Genomic DNA, 16,867 nt, shown 5'->3' with positions numbered 1-16,867 from the left:
CATTGCTTCTGGCCATATGCTTTTCGGCTTGCGTTGGGACTTTGACCCTAACCACACACAATTTGTTCTTTAATCTCGGTCACCTTATCAGAAGCCTTTGAACAACCAAATACATCTCCACTCACCTTGGGAACAGTTCTTTTTGGTTGGTTTTGTTTCCTTGCCAGAGACCTCTGAGAGATTAGAGTGATCCCTCACAAACCCGGGCTTTGTCTTGAAGCCTCTGAAGCCTGCAGCGCCAGCAACACTTGGGTGCTGTATATTTTAGGGTGGCTTTGACATTAGACTAGATCCCTCAGGGCCTTGTAGGATCCAGGATCTTCTGAACAATTCCTGATGACTGTCCATGTCTTCTTCTCCAAAGACACCAGGTTACATGTTACTGGGAGGACTTGCTGGTCCATCTGTAAGTGTCTGGAAGCAGAAACAAAAGTGGGCATCCCAACTGTGAGGTGCCACGGGCTCTCCTCAGCAGAGGTGGAGAGAGGCAGCTCCCGTGGGTGACTTGCATGCATTTTTAGTTTGCTCCCATTGCCTCTTGTCCTGTCACTGGGCACCGATGAGAAGAGCCTGGCTCCCTCCTCTTCATTCCCTCCCATCAGATGTTTATACACATCTGTGAGGTCCCCTCCAAGACCACTCTTCTCTGGGCTGGACAGGCCCAGCTCTCTCAGCCTCTCTTTGTACAAAGGATGCTTCAGACCTTCATCGCCTTAATGGCCTTGCATTGGACTAGCTCCAACAAGGGCATCTCTCTCTTGTGCTGGGGAGCCCAGAGCTGGACACAGCACTGCAGATGCAGCCTCACCAGTACTGAGCAGAGTGGGAAAGGAGGCTGCTGGAGCTCTGGAAGCTATGTTTGACCTGGGGATGGCCAAAGACATCATTAGGACTCTCCATGGCCAGTGGGAGTCCTGTACAACTGCATCTGACCTGGAGGAGCGGGTAAGTGCTCGTTCCAGTCCTGGTTCTGCCTCAGCTAGCACCTAGAGCCCCCCCCAAAATAGTGGAAATGGTTTTCAGATGAAGCCTGGCTAGAAAAGCCATGTTGAACAAGGGAAACCAGGTGAACCAGGCGTTTACAGAGCAAATGCCTTTTGAAACAAATCAGCAGGCGAACAGGGTGGGGACCTCATGGTCTGATGCCACCTCCTATTTATGGAAAGCATGCCAGGGTGCCCAGATAAATGTTGATGCCTCACCTGGCGAAAAAAAACCCAAACCAGAGTGAAATCTAGGAGAGGTTTTATGGTTTCTAGGAAAGCTACAGCATTGACATGTGAGTACTAAACATTTGCCCCAAAGGTGGAGATGTGCGAGTTACCCTGGCCTCACCTCTCACTAAGGCTTATTCCCCAGGTTATGGAGGGAAGCTGAGGGTCATCATCTGAAGATGATGGCCAAGACGGGCTGCTCTGCTGGGTCTCCAAGGGGAGTATCCCTTACATACCTGCTCTGCTGACTGAGGTGTCTTTGCAGGGCTGTGCCACAAACAGTGTCCTGCCTTCTGCCTCGGACGACAAGATCAGAAGAAGGAAAACATTGGCAGTGGTGGAGGGTGCGTGGAGACATACTGCAAAATGTTCCCGTGAGCACCCTGCAAGAAGGGCATCACAGCAGGGTGTGTGCTGTTTGATGTTCATTTAACAGCCTTTGGTCTGAGATCTCTTAAAACATTGGTTCAGTTCATATTAGGGATACTTGCAGCCACGATGAAATGTAATTACTGTGTAGGTCATGGTCAGCTAGTGTTGGAGGAAGTGTCCACAGTTAAATCAGATCTTTCCATCTTCTCTTCATGTCTGGAAGGTGGAACGTGAGAGTTTGCTCTGCTGTCTCCAAGTCCCAGCTGTGCAGAAGTGAGCCTCAGTTCAGTAAGAGGAAGGATGCTGAAGTCATGGGTTTGCAGTTGTATCTTCCTGTAGATCATGACAGCAGAGCTGCCTCCTCCTTATATACTGAGAGCATTAGTCCTTGTGTGAGGCTGTGTGGAATCTGTTGGGAATTTGATCATGGAGTCCCATCAGCAAGGAGGAGAACAAGAGGACTAGTGTTAGTGTCCTTGAAGGACTTGGAGAAGAAAGAGTGCCTACCACGGACAGGGAAAAAGCAGTGGCTATGTGGCTGTGTAGAAGAATGAGCTTGAAAACAACTATCCGGAGATCTGGGAGTTTCGGGCAGGATGGAGGACCTCTGTATGTCAAAGGCAAGGGAGAGATGGAAAACACCAGTAGATGTCCTTGGACATGGCCAGTATCACTCTGTGCTGTCAGCAATGTGCATGTACTCATATTTTGGTTCTTCTGCAGCAATTTCCATGCAGCAGATGCTATGTCTGGTTCCTCCATTCCTACCCAACCACAGCTGGACGCTAGTGAGAGCAGTCATCCTTCCCTGCACAAGGACCTCAAACTCTCAGAGCTTCCTGTGAGTGTTAAATCTTTGCTTCCCCCAGAGAGGAGGGACTGGCCAGCCTTGATAGCTGTCCCCTACAAAAACTGCAGTGCCCATGTCCACACCACAGCTCTTCTAGGTGAGAAAGGGATTAAAAACTCAGGACTTTTTACTGCTTGTCCCTGCAGGGGTCATCAAAGCAGTGTGGAAATCGCAGGTAGCTGCCCAGAGAACAGTCAACAGTAAAGTATTTCCTGATCAGAGCTACTTTTTTGTAGGAAAAAAGCCCCTGAGATTTGCGTTTTCTATCCCTGGTTGTGATGGAGGAATCTGTTGACATGTCCAAAATGTTATCAGAGCAAGAAAAATAATTTTCACTCCTTGGAAGCCTGTAAAGGAGCTGAAGAAGTTCACAGGAAGCCTCACTTTGCCTCTCTGCTTTTCCATCAGCACATGCTGGTCTGTTCTGGCCTGGCTCTTTGCCACCGACATCTTCACCCCAACAAGGAACGACTTTTGAAGTCAAATCCCAACAGAAAGGCATTCAAGTCTGAGTTGTGCTGGTCCCACCAGCTTCTCAGTCTGGTCCCTGGAGCTACCGCAAGCGAGTGTGTGACACCTTTGACTATGAATGAAAAGCTGATGCTTTTTTCCTACACCCTACTCCATTGCTTGCATAATGTACACAAAAGGTAGGGGTCTGCCACTTCTCCCTTTGGCCAGGATTCTGGACTTGAAGTTTTCCTACAAGGGGAGTTGCTCCTTTTGGAGAGCCAGTGCCTGCTGATGGACCTGTTTATTTATTTATTCATTTGTTTGTTTATTTTTGCTGGTTTTGCATGTGATGATGAAGCTTTGGGGGGGTTCATGGCTCAAGGTATAAATGAGGAGCATTTGCTTAGAGCAACAGCTGTAGGTCAGGCTCCTGCTGGTGGTCCCACACTCTCTGCTTCATTCTGCCACAGCTCAGCTGGCATCGAGGCTGTAGATAAGCCATATTCCCATCACTTCTCATCCTCAGGACACTGTTGACACAGAAGGTATCCAAGGCTTGAACATTGGCCAAGCCACTCTTGTCTTCTCCAAGACCAGCAAAGCCCCACTGTACAATACTGTCTGAGGTTTATGCTTGATTACTGTATACAACTGCAATAATTAACCCAATTCCAATGTCAGTGCCCTCTGAGACACCGTGGGTTAGTTGAGGAGTGATGACGTGAGTCACGGGAGTGTGATCCTTCATCCTCCGCAGCTGAACTGTGGACACCTGCCTGCAAGCTGTTGCAGGCGCTGAAGCAGAGATGGAGGCACACAATGCGGCATTGTAAACCTGGTCAGGCAGTAGGTTGGGGTGGGAGGGAGGTCGGGGCATTGCTGCTGGGGAGCTGCGCCCCACGCAGAGCCAGCTCTGGCCATTGTGTTTGAGCAAGGGCTGTACAAACAGTACTACGTGCCAGGCCAAGGCTGCTATTGCTATTTCTTGCTGGCAGCGGCGGGTAGGAGGTTCAGAGGTACAGATTTGGGTCCAGAGTCTATGTGTGAGGAGAGCTGTGACTCATCAGAGACACGATAGGGTCTGCGGACTGAGAGCACCGTGCTGTGGTCTCAAGAGCCAAAGCAGGTGCTCTGTGTAGACCTGTGGGGCAGGAGCAGAAGAGAAGATTGAGGTGGATGCAGCAGCCTTGGGGATGTGGTGAAGTAGAGGAGCACAATCAGCTGGTTTCCTTCCTGCACACTTGAGCACAGGCACTCTGCCCCTGTACCAGCTCCTTCCTCCTACCCTGATGTCTGTGATGTCCTTTCTCATCTTGCTTCTGGGCCTGGAGAGCTCTCTCGTTTCCTGTGGGGTCTGAGGGCATGTTTGTCCCAGAGGGACCAAGTGCACAATTGCTACACATAGTCCTACAGAAAGCCAAGGAGCTGAAGAAGGTGGGGATGGAGTCCCTTGTGTGCTGTGAGTTTGGACATGGGTGTTTTACCAAGTCCTGTTGGTGGACTCTCCTGCATCCAGCAGAGCAAGGGCACTCCCAGTTGCACCTCTGAAGACCGATGATGGTGGTTCAATGAGGGGAATGGGTGCACTGTGGCTGCATGTGAATGTACGCCCCGCTGATATGCAACAGTTGCATAAGTGGTCCAAATACCAGTTCTTTGCAGATATTAAAACATCCCCTCCTCCAAAAATCCTGGCTGAGGCTGAGGCTGGAGTAGGTGTATTTGCTGAGCAAGCAGCTGCTGTTTGCACAGAGGGGATTCATTAGGCTACAGTTTGGTCGAACTTTGTTCTGGGGATCACATATTACAACTTGTGCCCCCCTCACCTCCGTTGCCTTGGCTTTGGATCCCTTTCTCTGCCATGGGCCAAGAGAATGACCTTCCTCTGGGCCGTGTGTTTCTGTCTTTGCTGCTTTATGGTTCTTCCTCACACTTATCCTCTGTATCTCCTGCAATACGCTGCCCCAGGGCAGCTGGCAGGACACCTTGGAGGGGCTCCTGTCCCTCCAGACATGAAGCTGGGTAGGGTCGATGCATACTTTGGTACCTCTCCCTGGGATGCTGTAAGGAGGTGAGAGGTGATATTTAGGAAAACAACTAATTCTCTGCAAAACAAGGCTGATGGAAATGCAGATGCCATGCAATGTTGATCAAAGCAAGAAGCACGCAGGCATAGCGGTACATATTACCACTGTTGGGACCAGTCATGCAGCAGAGTGGGCTCTAGACATATTTACCCTGTCAGAGAGAATATCTGTGTTGAAGGTAGCCCAAGGGAGACACTTGCCCAGTGAGGCTCATTAGTTCAACCAGCTGGGAAGCAGGGAGAAACGGAATAGAAACTGCTGCAAACAGTCTAGTGGGACACCACATGCCAGGAGGACCCTTCCCCTCTTCACATCTATTGACCCCATCATTGAAAAGGCAATTTCTGAATGAGAAGGCAGGTCTAGGTTGGGAAGAAGTTAAGAGATGAGGAACTGAGCCCCAGGAGAGAGAGACTAGAGCACTTCAGGCTTTTTGGCATTGAAAGGAGAAAAGGGGGAAGCCATAGACGTATGTATGGCTTAGAATCATAGAATCATAGAATCATTTAGGTTGGAAAAGACCTTAAGATCATTGGGTCCAACCATCAACCATGCCCACTAAACCATGTCCTGAAGTGCCTTTCTACATGCTTTTTGAATACCTCCAGGGATGGTGACTCAACCATGCCCTCAACAGGTCAGCCTGTTCCAATGCCTGACAACCCTTTCAGTAAAGAAAATTTTCCTAATATCCAATCTAAACCTCCCCTGCCGCAACTTGAGGCCATTTCCTCTTGTCCTATCTCCAGCCACCTGACAGAAGAGACCAGCACCCACCTTGCTACAACCCCCTTTCAGGTAGTTGTAGAGAGCGATAAGGTCTCCCCTCAGCCTCCTTTTCTCCAGACTAAACAACCCCAGTTCCCTCAGCTGCTCCTCATAAAACTTGTGCTCCAGGCCCCTCACCAACTTGTTTGCCCTTCTTAAAGTGGCCTAGGACAAATTACAGACATGAGGTCAGATACCAAGGAATGGAAGAGCTCTGCTGGTGTCTGTGTAGCTGCAGTGGTTTCCACCAACCTTGGAGAGTCTGAAGACTGTTTCTGGAGGGTGGTCTGTGTGCTCCCATGTATGGTAGCTCTGGGGAGGGGTTGGCATGATGCTCCTCCACAAGAGCCCCTGTGCCCGAAGGAATGGATATTAGCATTCAGAGACCTTTGGGCCATTGTCCTTCTGTTGGTGCAGGATGTGTCTCTTTCCAGATGTTCCTCAGCCAGTCTGGGAGCATTATTTTCCTTTGAACAGACGAACACCAGGAGATAGTGCATAAGGCCTTTCTCCATCTTTACATTGCTCTTTAACCTTAGCTAATCTTAAAGTTCGTGATCTTAAAAGTCTCCCCTGCTTTCCCTTTCACCATCAGAGTCTCTGAGTAAGATATGCATGAATGTGAGAGTTTGACAGCTGTGAACTGGGTAAGGGCTGATTTAAAGAAAAAAAAAGAGAAGTGGGATCTTTCCTCAAGCTGGGAACCCATCTTGTCATGTGTTAGAGCTCAAAAAGTGGTCCCAGGTCAAGCTGTATGAGCAGAAAGAGCTGCTGTTCCTGGAGAGGAGGGCTGTGTCTTGTGCCCAAGATGCTGGAGTTTGCTTCTTGGCTCAGCACCCTGCTGCTGAAGATTGCAGATGCAGGAAAGTGAGTTTAGCAGACTTAGCACTGCTGAAAACCTTCAGCTGAGGTTTGGGTTGGGATAGTGTTCCCTGGCTTGCCCCCTCAAACGAAGACCCTGTGTGCTAGCAGTGCATGAGCTAGGACAGGACCTGGCCACAGCCCTGAGCTCTCCATCAAGGTGTCCCAGAGGCAGGGGGAATATCCCTGCCAGTGGAGTCCGGCCACGGCACATCCTCTGTGTTTCCCTCCCCTACCTTTCCACCCCCGCCTCTTTTATTTTTAAGCGGTCACCTGTGACAAGAAGAAATTGCACCATGGCTGCTGGATAAATGAGCAACCTGTACTTTGGCATTTGTGAGTATAGTAGATTTAACCCTCTGAACTGCTCCAGGTACCTATGTCTCTCCTTAAAATCAGGACAGCTTGACTTGCAATCAGTTAATCCTTTAATTCAGCTTTGATTGCTGAAGGTGGGAATAACCCCCCTTAGCCACCAGGCAAGTGGGTGCCCTGTCTGAGCCACCACCTGCGTCCTCTACCACGTTCGTGGGATACTTTGTGCTACCTCTGCTATAGTGGGGTGAACTGGCCTCTGAAGATGTCTACCTCCTAGGACGATAGAAGCAGCCCAGATTTAACTCTGAGAGGGCTAAAAAAGAGCAAGATGGTCCCTTCTTTTGGCTTCTCCAATTTATTAAGTCCTCTGTCACAGACAGAGCCTCGAAGTGTTACTAATAGAAATATTACACTAATGAGTAAAAAGCTGATTGCTTTTCTGGTGTAAAACGCTCCCCGGAGAAGCTGTTTGCTGCTGTGGTCTTAAAATCTGTGCTAGCATCCCTCATGGCAGTCAAGAAAGGAGACACATCTTGGTAGGTCCAGCTTTCCTGGACCTCTTCATCTTTACACAAGTCTGATGTCCTTGACTAAAGGCCAGCCTGGGTTTTTTTCATGGGGATTTCCCACCTCAAGGGGAATGTGCAAGAGGAACAAATACCTTGTTTGTAATAGGATCTCCATAAAGCCTTTCCTGCTGTTTTTTCATTTATTTCTCCATGGTATGTTTATAGACGACGGTATTGATGTCGGCTCGGGGCTGTGGGACTCCTTCAAAAGCCAGCACTCAGTAGAAATGTATGGTTCAACAGGAAAATCTTTACTGCTGCATACAAAAAATAATTGCCCACGATAAAATGGGCTGTAAATGGACTGAAATATAGGCTCACTGCCCTGCAAGAGAGTCAAGGTCTTGTTTTCCATTCCCTGCTCTAACCAGGAGATGACTTTTTTGGTGTTCTCTCCTACATGCCAGGATACCACATGGGCTGACTGCTCCTGGAGGGATGGGTAGCCCAGCATGATGGCACATCTGGGCAGGCAAGGGACTCGTCCGTCACTGTCTCCATGCCAGGTGAGCAGGATGGGCCCTGGTATAGCAGCTGGTGTCAGCCCAGAGTCCAGATCCCCTGGGAAGCTGGTGGTGATGAGGCAGGTCTGAGGTTGGGATTGGGTCTGGGGACTGTAGCAGGGTTGGACACAGCCCGGGGACCACCAGGCAGGTCTGCAGTGAGCAGGCAGGTCCAGAGTCTGCTAGGAAGTCTGTCCATGGGTTGGGGACTGGATCAACAGAGCCAAGGCCAGGCAGGGACAGAGCTGTACTGGAGTTGGGGACCGGTGCTCCTCCAGCATTGCTCAGGCAGGGACTGATGAGCTGAACATGAACGGGCTCCTGGAGGCTTGTCGCTGGAGGACCCCGGTGAGGCTGAAAATGAGGGAGGATGGGGTTGTAAGAGCTGGTGATGCCTTTTGGTAAGGGATGTCTCTTGCAGCACTGCACAGCAGTGTTTCTCCAAAGCTTGTTCTCTCTTTCTGCCCTTGGCATGTGGTCCTGGTGCACTCTGTCTGTGGTGTCCATCCAGGTTTCACATGGCAGAACAGTGACAGGGCTTTCTGCCTGCAGTGGACACCACTGGCAGATGCAGATGATGGGAGAAGGGTGTTGGTGATCAGAGGAGTGTGTGTTGAAGGACAAAACCTCTGGTGGAGGGAAGAGCAACAGATCTCAGCTTGGGTCTTGCAAGGCTGTGGACACGGCCGTGCAGAGACCCTCAGTCACTGCCAGTGAGCAGACTCCCCAAAAGGAGTTCATTTTCTTTTTCCACTGTGATTCAAAGGTTAGTGTCACAAAGGCATTTCTCCCCATACAGCACCCTTTGTCTATAACACAACCAATCATTACACCTATAGAGCACAGACATGTTCCCCCACCTTATGCAACTTTTAGCAAAGCATCTGAAGTAAGAAATTTTTCTGGTTCCTTCCTTATTCTTGCAACAGTTTTCAGGAGCTGTTAGGGCCATGTCACACTTTAGCTGGGCTTTGCCATCGCTTTCCCCAGCACTGAGGCACCCGCGTGAGCAGAACTGGTAGGTAAGGGGCCAACGGATGATGCTGCAGGGGCTCTGGGAGAGGGCTGCTGCGTCCTGCTGACCACCCCACCCCAGAGCTCCCTCCCTGGGACCAGCCCCAGCTGGACACAGGCCCTGAAGCCCCCACACCTCTGCCTAGGATTTCTGCTCCTTTATCCCTGCAGCTAGAAATGCCAAGAGGATTAAAATGCCATGGGAATCTAAAAGCCTTTGGGAGGGGGTTTGAAATCTGCCCAGCTTGGCCTTTTGCTTCCCCCTCTCTGCTCCTCCCAGAGCTCTTAATAGTTGCAAGACTTTTATTATTTTCCACATTGCAAAACAGTAATTACTGGAAAGGACAAGGTGGTTTAAGAGCCAGGGTCCAGCAGTGCCTTCGGGGCTGTGCCAGCCCCAGGCGACCAGGGAGTGGAGCAGTGAGGAGGGGAGGAGCCGTTCCCCTCGGATTTTATCTTGATGAGAACATCTTGACCAACGACCAGGAAACAAATTCCTCTGCTGCTTGGGAGGGAGAAGGGGAACTGAAAGGTCAGGCCTGCCCATGGGCTCCCTACAGATCCCACAGGCAAGGAAGGTCTTTCACTGATGGTATGGTGGTCACCAACACTGTCAGGGAAGAGATGCCCTCCCAGGTCCTGGGTCCGGTATTTAGTCATTGGTGTCGTACTTAGCTATTGACCTCCAAAAGGTGAGATGTTTGCATGGTTTGTGACTGCTGAACTGCCAGATCTGTCTTTGAAAAGCTAAAGAGCAGAAGGAAAATTAATTTAACTAAAGTTCAAAGGGTCTCCAATAAAGACTAAGCCTTGCTGTTATTCTCAAGTCTTATTTCCGTTAATTCCCTTTAATGCTGCTTTAAAATTACAAAGTAGCAAGGAATGCTGGCCAACAGATTTTTTTTGTCATGGCTTCAAAACAACCACTATTAATCAGTGAGGAAGTGTATTGGCCATAAGAGTGTTTCAATGGGAAGGTGGCTTGAACCAGGACACATATAACGGTGTGTAGTTGTGGTGACAGTTTAAAAATTAGCTATTGTGAGGCTCCACATACGGACAGGGGCTTGGTATTAACGATTACTGCAAATTAACTAACTGGAAAGGGGTTGAAAAGCAAATGGTAGAGTTCAGCTTGACCCACTGGTGAGCTGACCTTTTTCCCGTTCATTTAATGCCTAAATCTCATTTCTGGCCAGAGAGACTATCCAACAGCTGAACACAATGTTTGGGCGCAGTGGTGGGTGGCTGTGCCAGCCCAGCTGGGCTGCCTGTGGGCTGCGGAGGATAAGAGGTTCAGCCGCTGCTCCTTGGGCCAGATCCAGCAGCGAGAGCTGCTCCAGCAGCCAGCCAGCACTGCCAGCGCTGGGCTTGTGCTGCCGGCACCGCTCCGTGAAGCCGGTTCACAAGTGCTCCCTTCTTGGTGACTCCCCTTGCTTTCTCCTTTTGTGTCCTTCTGGCTGCTGGCCTCTGGTGCCTTCTCCCACCGGCAGCTATGTGCCCACAGATCCTGCAAAGTCACTCTTGGTCAACTCGAATCACCAGCATTCCCCTGCAGCATGTGCAGGGCTGCTCCCTGAGCAAGGCTGCTTGCGTCTGCCAGGAGCTTTCTTCTGCCTGCTTCAGTGATGTCCCCCTGATCCTTTGGCAGTCAAAGATGTAGGACCCAGCTGGATGGCCTTTGTGGCGGTGGGGTGGCTGTGGCTCACGTCCAGGTGCACCTCGTGCTTCTCCACTTTTGTTCCCCTCTCACCATGAGGTCTTCTTGACCAGCTCCACCACCATCTTGCCTCTGTCCCCATCCTGGTGACCTGGGCTCTGTGACCACCACAGGGGAATGTCCTCACTCACACCCCTACTCCCTGGTCCCTGGATTTGTGCACAGGGGCTCATGTGAGCTACAGCTCCCTCCTCCCCTGGAAATAAGCTGCCCCTTCTCCTGTTCTCACCCAGCCACATCCTCCGGGATGGTCCATCTCATTGTGGGTACATGTCCCTGTGGAAACTGTCTGGCATGTCCCACAGAGCTGGACACAACCATTTTGTGGACAGAAGAGTTGTGCAACTACCTGGTGTGTGCCCTGGCATGGGACCTGGGGGTCCTGCAGGAGAGGAGCCGAGGTCTTTGTGGCCATGCAGGGCAGCAGGCACTCCTGCCCTTTCTTTCCCAGCTATCAGTATTTACTGGTTTGTTCCCACAGATCTTTGGAAAATACACGGGAAGCGGGGATGAATGTTATCAGGCTCCAGCCACTCTATTTGTAAGCGTATCTTCAGCAGGAATGATTAACCCACCGTGATTTTCTGCCTTCCCTTCCAAAAGCCCTTCGAGAATATCACAGCTCCCAAGGTTGCACAGAGTTGCTGGTAATCCTGTTAACCTTTGGGTTAATTAAGCAAACTGAAATCATTCATTAGGAGGAATGGCACTAATTGCATATCTGAGAGGGTGAGTTTTGCATGGACCGCTGGCTGGCAGAGCTGACTTCAGCAAGGGGGCTGGGGAGTTAGTTGTGGCTTGCTTGAGAGAGGTCAAGAAAACCTGTTTCCTCATTGATGCTGGACCACTTGGTGTTTTCTGGAGGGGGGGATGTGCATGGAGAGGATGTGGGGCAGTGGCACTGTCCTGCAGAGCTGCTGTGCAAGGCAGAAAGGGTCAAACTGCTGGTACCTGGCTGTCGAGCTGACATTAGTTTCCAACCTAAAAATGCAAACCTGTAATGGCATGACATAGTAAACAGCTCCGGACAAGAAGCTACAGTCTGCAGCTGGGCTTAGTGCTCTGAGTTGGGAAGAGCTGCTTAAAATTGACAGAGAGCTCTTTGTTTGCTGTGTGCAGCTTAGAAGTTAAGCAATACTTAGAAGCAAATATTGGTTCAAACAACACCAGCTCCCACTCTCCAGTGGCCCGTTAAGCTCATCCCAGGTAGAAAACAGCATATTGCAACACAGTCAAAACCTGACACCAAGTATTTCTCCTAACCAGCGAGGAAACTGGTTTGTGGCATTTCCTGAAAAATAAACTAACCACAATGACTCTGGAGTTGGAGCACAGCCTCAAAATTGACCTGTAGGTCCAAACAGGGGCTGAAAGCATGTTTCTGGAAAGGCTTCCACAGCTCTCCAGGTATCTGTCAGGCCTTGGGAGCCACGGGGAATGCCAAGCTGGTCCCAGTCCACCGTCGGCCACAGACATGCTCGCAGAGCTGGCAATCCCATGGTATGTCTTACAGCTGCTGCAAGTCCCATGCCAACCCAGGCTCCAGGGGCCGAGTGACTCCGTCTTCCAGGAAAGACCCAGCATCAGGCAGGGTGGCTGGGATTTCCCCCAGATGGTTACACTGACCAGGTAAGCCAGCCCTGCAGAAGCCCCCTGACTTCTCCCTGCCCCTTCTAGGTACCTGAACATTCACTCACAGAATGGTTTGTGTTGGAGAGGACCTTTAAAGACCATCTAGTCCACCCCCCCTGCCATAGGCAGGGACATCTTTCAGTAGGTCAGGTTGCTCAAAGCCCCATCCAACCTGTCCTTGAACACTTCAAGGGATGGGGCATCCACAGCTTCTCTGGGTAACCTGTCCCAGTGTCTCACCACCCTCACTGCAAAAAATTTCTTCCTTATATCCAACCTAAATCTACCCTCTTTCAGTTTAAAACCGTTCCCCCTTGTCCTGTCACTACAGGCCCTGGTAATAAGTGTCTCTCCATCTTTCCTATAATCCCCTTTTATATATTGAAAGGCCACAGTACATCTCCCTGGGGCCTTCTCTTCTCCAGGCTGAACAACTGCAACTCTCTCAGCCTCTCTCCATAGCAGAGGTGTTAAGCCTTCTGACCATCTCTGTGGTCCTCCTCTGGACAGGCTGTAGCAGGTCTTCTACTGGGGACCCCAGAGCTGGATGCAGGATTCCAGGTGGGGTCTCACCAGAGTGGAGTAAGGAGACAAAATCACCTCCCTCGACCTGCTAGTTACACTGCGTTGGATGCAGCCCAGGATACACTTGGCTTTCTAGGTTGCAACTGCACAGTGCCAGCTCGTGTCCAAGGTGTCACCCACCAGCATCCCCAACTCCTTCTCCGCATGGCTGCTCTCCATCCATTCACCACCCAGCATCATTGTCTCCCATCTCTTGAGATGGGCACTGTTGCCAGTTCAGTGCCAGTCTCAGTCTTGTGTCCCACGCTGGGCTATCGGCAGGGGACCTGGGAAAACAGCTCTCATCAGGCTGCTCTTGTCTTCACCTGCTGCGACGTGGCCTGCGGGGCCAGGACAGGACCAGAACTTGAGACCAGCTTTCGCGGTTGACCACGCTGATGTCCTTGTTGTGGGCAGGCTCCAGTCTTCTCCAAGCCACAAACTAGAAATTCACATTTCTAGAGGGAAACAAGCCAACTCTATAGACAAGCCCAAAGTCCTGGTGGGTGTATATTGCCTTCTGTCCTCAGCCCATCCCATCTTGAGTTTAGACTAATTTTTTTTTTTTCTTCCATTTTCAGTGCTTTTTCTCTGTAATATCTCAAGGTGACCAGGGTCTTCATCACACAACTGCCACACTGGTGACCCCTGGAAACAGCAGCATTAGCTCCAAAGGCCTCTGCTGCTGGATAGGAGCACCTCTATGGAAATAACCGCTCCAAAGAGTCGGGCAAGATGCCTGTGTTGGTGTGGTCACACCAGCTTGATCACAGCTTTCTCTCTCCTTGGTTAATGTTTTCCCCACAGGCATACACCACCAGAGCTCTGCTCCAGCCTCTGTTCAGCTGCGTTGGCTCCAGGATGAGCTCTGCTGTGGGGAGCAGCCAGCTCCGTGATAAAGCTGAGCACTTTTCCAGACAGTTGTGCCAGCTCTAACTTTATCCCAGCCCAATTACAACAAATGTCCTTTCGTTAGGACACAACCAAAACTCCAAGCCAGCCTCATCTCAACCGCAAACCACAGTGTACACATATGGGATTGCAGTAATAAGGGAGATGTAGAAATAAGTAGTATTGTTTTACCTTCAATTTTACTTAGCATGGGGCCGAGGCCTGTTCTTTTCTTGGAGTTCAGATGTTTTTATGCATCACCAGTGACCCGTGGTTGGTCAGAGGGTGTGTTAATTTGTATTTCTTCATCTTCCATGTAATTTTTAGCAGCATCCTCTTTCTGAAAACAGAACAGTCAGGATCCGAAGTGTTGAAATGCAACGAACTTGTGATGAGTAATAATAATTCAGCTCTTTTCATGAAGATGTCCACTATAGAAGACTTGATGCTTTCGGGATAACAAGGACAAAGTCTGAGAGGCACTGGCTTAGCTCTGTTCTTTCTGGTAAAGTTGCTCCTCCTTGCATAAGCCAGAGCATTGACCTCTTACCTTGAAAGACAACAAGAATTTCCATCGTTAGTAAGAATTGGCCCTTGCTGTTCAATCTCAACTTAGTCAGCCAGCTACATGCATTTGGGCATGGGAGGAGCTCTCTTTTTGCACAAAACCATGCACCCAGGCAGTGAGGTATGGATCTAACTAGAACTTGTAGAAGCATGTGTGTGTATTTAGTGAGAGAGAGGACCTGCTGTGTGAATAAGCGTGCATTTCTAACACAAAATTTGGAAAAACAGTTGTCTGATAGACGTTCAGGGGAAGAAGTTGGTTGTACCAAGAAGTCTGTCCCTCCTGGACTCCAAAAAGAAGGTATTTTTCAGCTGGAGGCCACCCAGAATACTTTGCTTTTTCCATCCAAGGCTTCCCTTGGTGGGATGTACTCCTCAGAACTGAGCATCTTGGAGGTCTGTTGGGTCCTTTGGAGATTGAGGTCTGAGGCTGCAAGTCCAGGTGGCCTAGAGGACACATGACCAATGTGCTGTGCTTCTGTCATTGGGTACCTCCAAGGCAAGCTGTGTGTTGGAAGAGTTTTTCCTGCCCAGAGCTGCTCTGCGGCAGGCTGGAGCAGCGGATCATGACCACAGGAGGCAAAGCTGCTGAAGGACGCAGCCACAAGATGGGTGCACACCACGAGGTGAATGGAGATCTATTATGGAGAAATGTAGGATTTGACAGCATCAAAAGGGGGTATAGAAGCTGCTTTGTATGTGGCTGGTGACTTTCCAGATGACTAGTGGCTGGACATCCGGAAATCCAGGAAGGTACTGGTAACGGCTGGAGGACAAGAGGTAAGCAGAAAAATCTATTGCAATCCAAGCCTTTTCCTTCACCCCTGGATTTGTCCTGATGCCATCTGGGAGGGCAAGGGAAAGAGGTGTGGAGTGAAAACTGCCCATCACATCACCGCCACCCCCTCAGCAAATACAAGGAATGCATTGGGGATGCAGGTGTGATTTGAGAGGGGAGAGAGGAGCAGTAGGTGGTCCATGTAAAAAAGGCTGGGAACCATGTGCAGAGGGCAAGATAATCTGGGCTTTTCCAGCAACTGCTCTTCTGTTGCTTGAACAGATCCTTTATGTTTTCCGAACATTCTTCTGCGTCTTTCCCCTTCAACTGTCATGTGGCAAAAATACCTTTATCTGCTCTAGATAATGTTGTACCTACTTCATTTGTGTAGTCAATATGTCCAAATATTTTCACCATTGTTTATGTGCTCAGATATCTTTGATTTTTCAGTGGCACTGCAATTTCTAGGCTTTCTCAGGATATCTGTTAGAAGAGCCATTTTGGAGCAAATCAACAAAAAGCTATGGAAGAATCATGTGGGACAGCCTCCTGCGAGCCCTTGTGCCTCTTCTTCTTACAGATGGGGACATTGCTAAGGCTACCTGGTGTGAGGCAAGGACTGGTGAGACCCAGGGGAGCTGGGGGTGGATTTCAGTGGCATCAACATATCTCAGTGGAGGAAGACCTTGGAGGGCCACAGCTTGCTGGAGTAAATACGGATGGGAGATTTTTAAAAGGGAAGGAAGGCTTGCAGTGGGAACAAGTCAGTCTTTCCCCAGTTGCCGTGTGTTTGGAGACGCTCTGGACACAAGAAGTGCTGCTCTTCTGGGAAAGCAGGGGATGAAGGGATGAGAAATAGGAACTAGCCATGCTCAAGGAACTGCTAAAGATGATGCTGAAATAACCAGCATGGCCATGAGTGCCTCTCACTCAGCCTGTAAGGACCTCCAGCAGCCAGGTCACAGGTAGGGCAGGCTCATGGTGCCACAGTAGAGGTGGTCATTGCCTGAAGGTCTCCAGCAGCCCCCTTCCCTCGGTCACTTTGTAAAGCCATATCCTTGACCTGACACTGGGCTCCCACCTGCACTGAGGCCACTCTGGCCACCACCCCCCAGCTGCAGGTCACTTTGTCCTCAGCCTGCTAGGAGGAGGGAGAAGAGCAAACCCAGGGTGCTTCCAGCCAACCTCAGCCAGGAGCCCACTGTGGGCAACCCCATGGCACTGCTGCATGGAGGGTGTAGGCTACGGGAGAGGAAGGACCTGTGCAGGGGATCCAGAAGATCACAAAGGGAGGCTGGTGCTCTTGAGAGCAAGCTTGGGAGCCAGACCTCACCGCTGGTCTTCCTACAACACTCTTGTAGCTTGTGTCAGGTGGACAGGAGGGTGGACCAGCCGTAGAAGCTGCTGTCTAGGGATGCTGCCAGGGCTTGTGAGCAAGTTGATGTGGTCCAGGGACTCTCATTTAGCGTGCACGTGCCAAAGTCAGCCTGAAGCTGGTCTTGTAGCCTGCAGCAAGGATGGGGACATTGAGCCTTGGACACCATCACGAAGGCAGACCTTCGTAAACCTAGCCATGCCCCACTGGTCATGGCTGCAGGGAGATATATCAGGAGTGATACAATCGGACAGAGAGGTTTTTCAGAGGAAGGGGGAGGAGGGTGATGGCTAATCTCAGCATTTCTTCCCAGGTTTATCCCAAGAATTTA

Source organism: Aquila chrysaetos, chromosome 10, assembly GCF_900496995.4.
Source record: "Aquila chrysaetos chrysaetos chromosome 10, bAquChr1.4, whole genome shotgun sequence".
Classification (NCBI taxonomy): Eukaryota; Metazoa; Chordata; class Aves; order Accipitriformes; family Accipitridae; genus Aquila; species Aquila chrysaetos.
The sequence above is the reverse complement of the archived record's forward strand: the minus strand, read 5'-3'. Positions refer to the sequence as shown.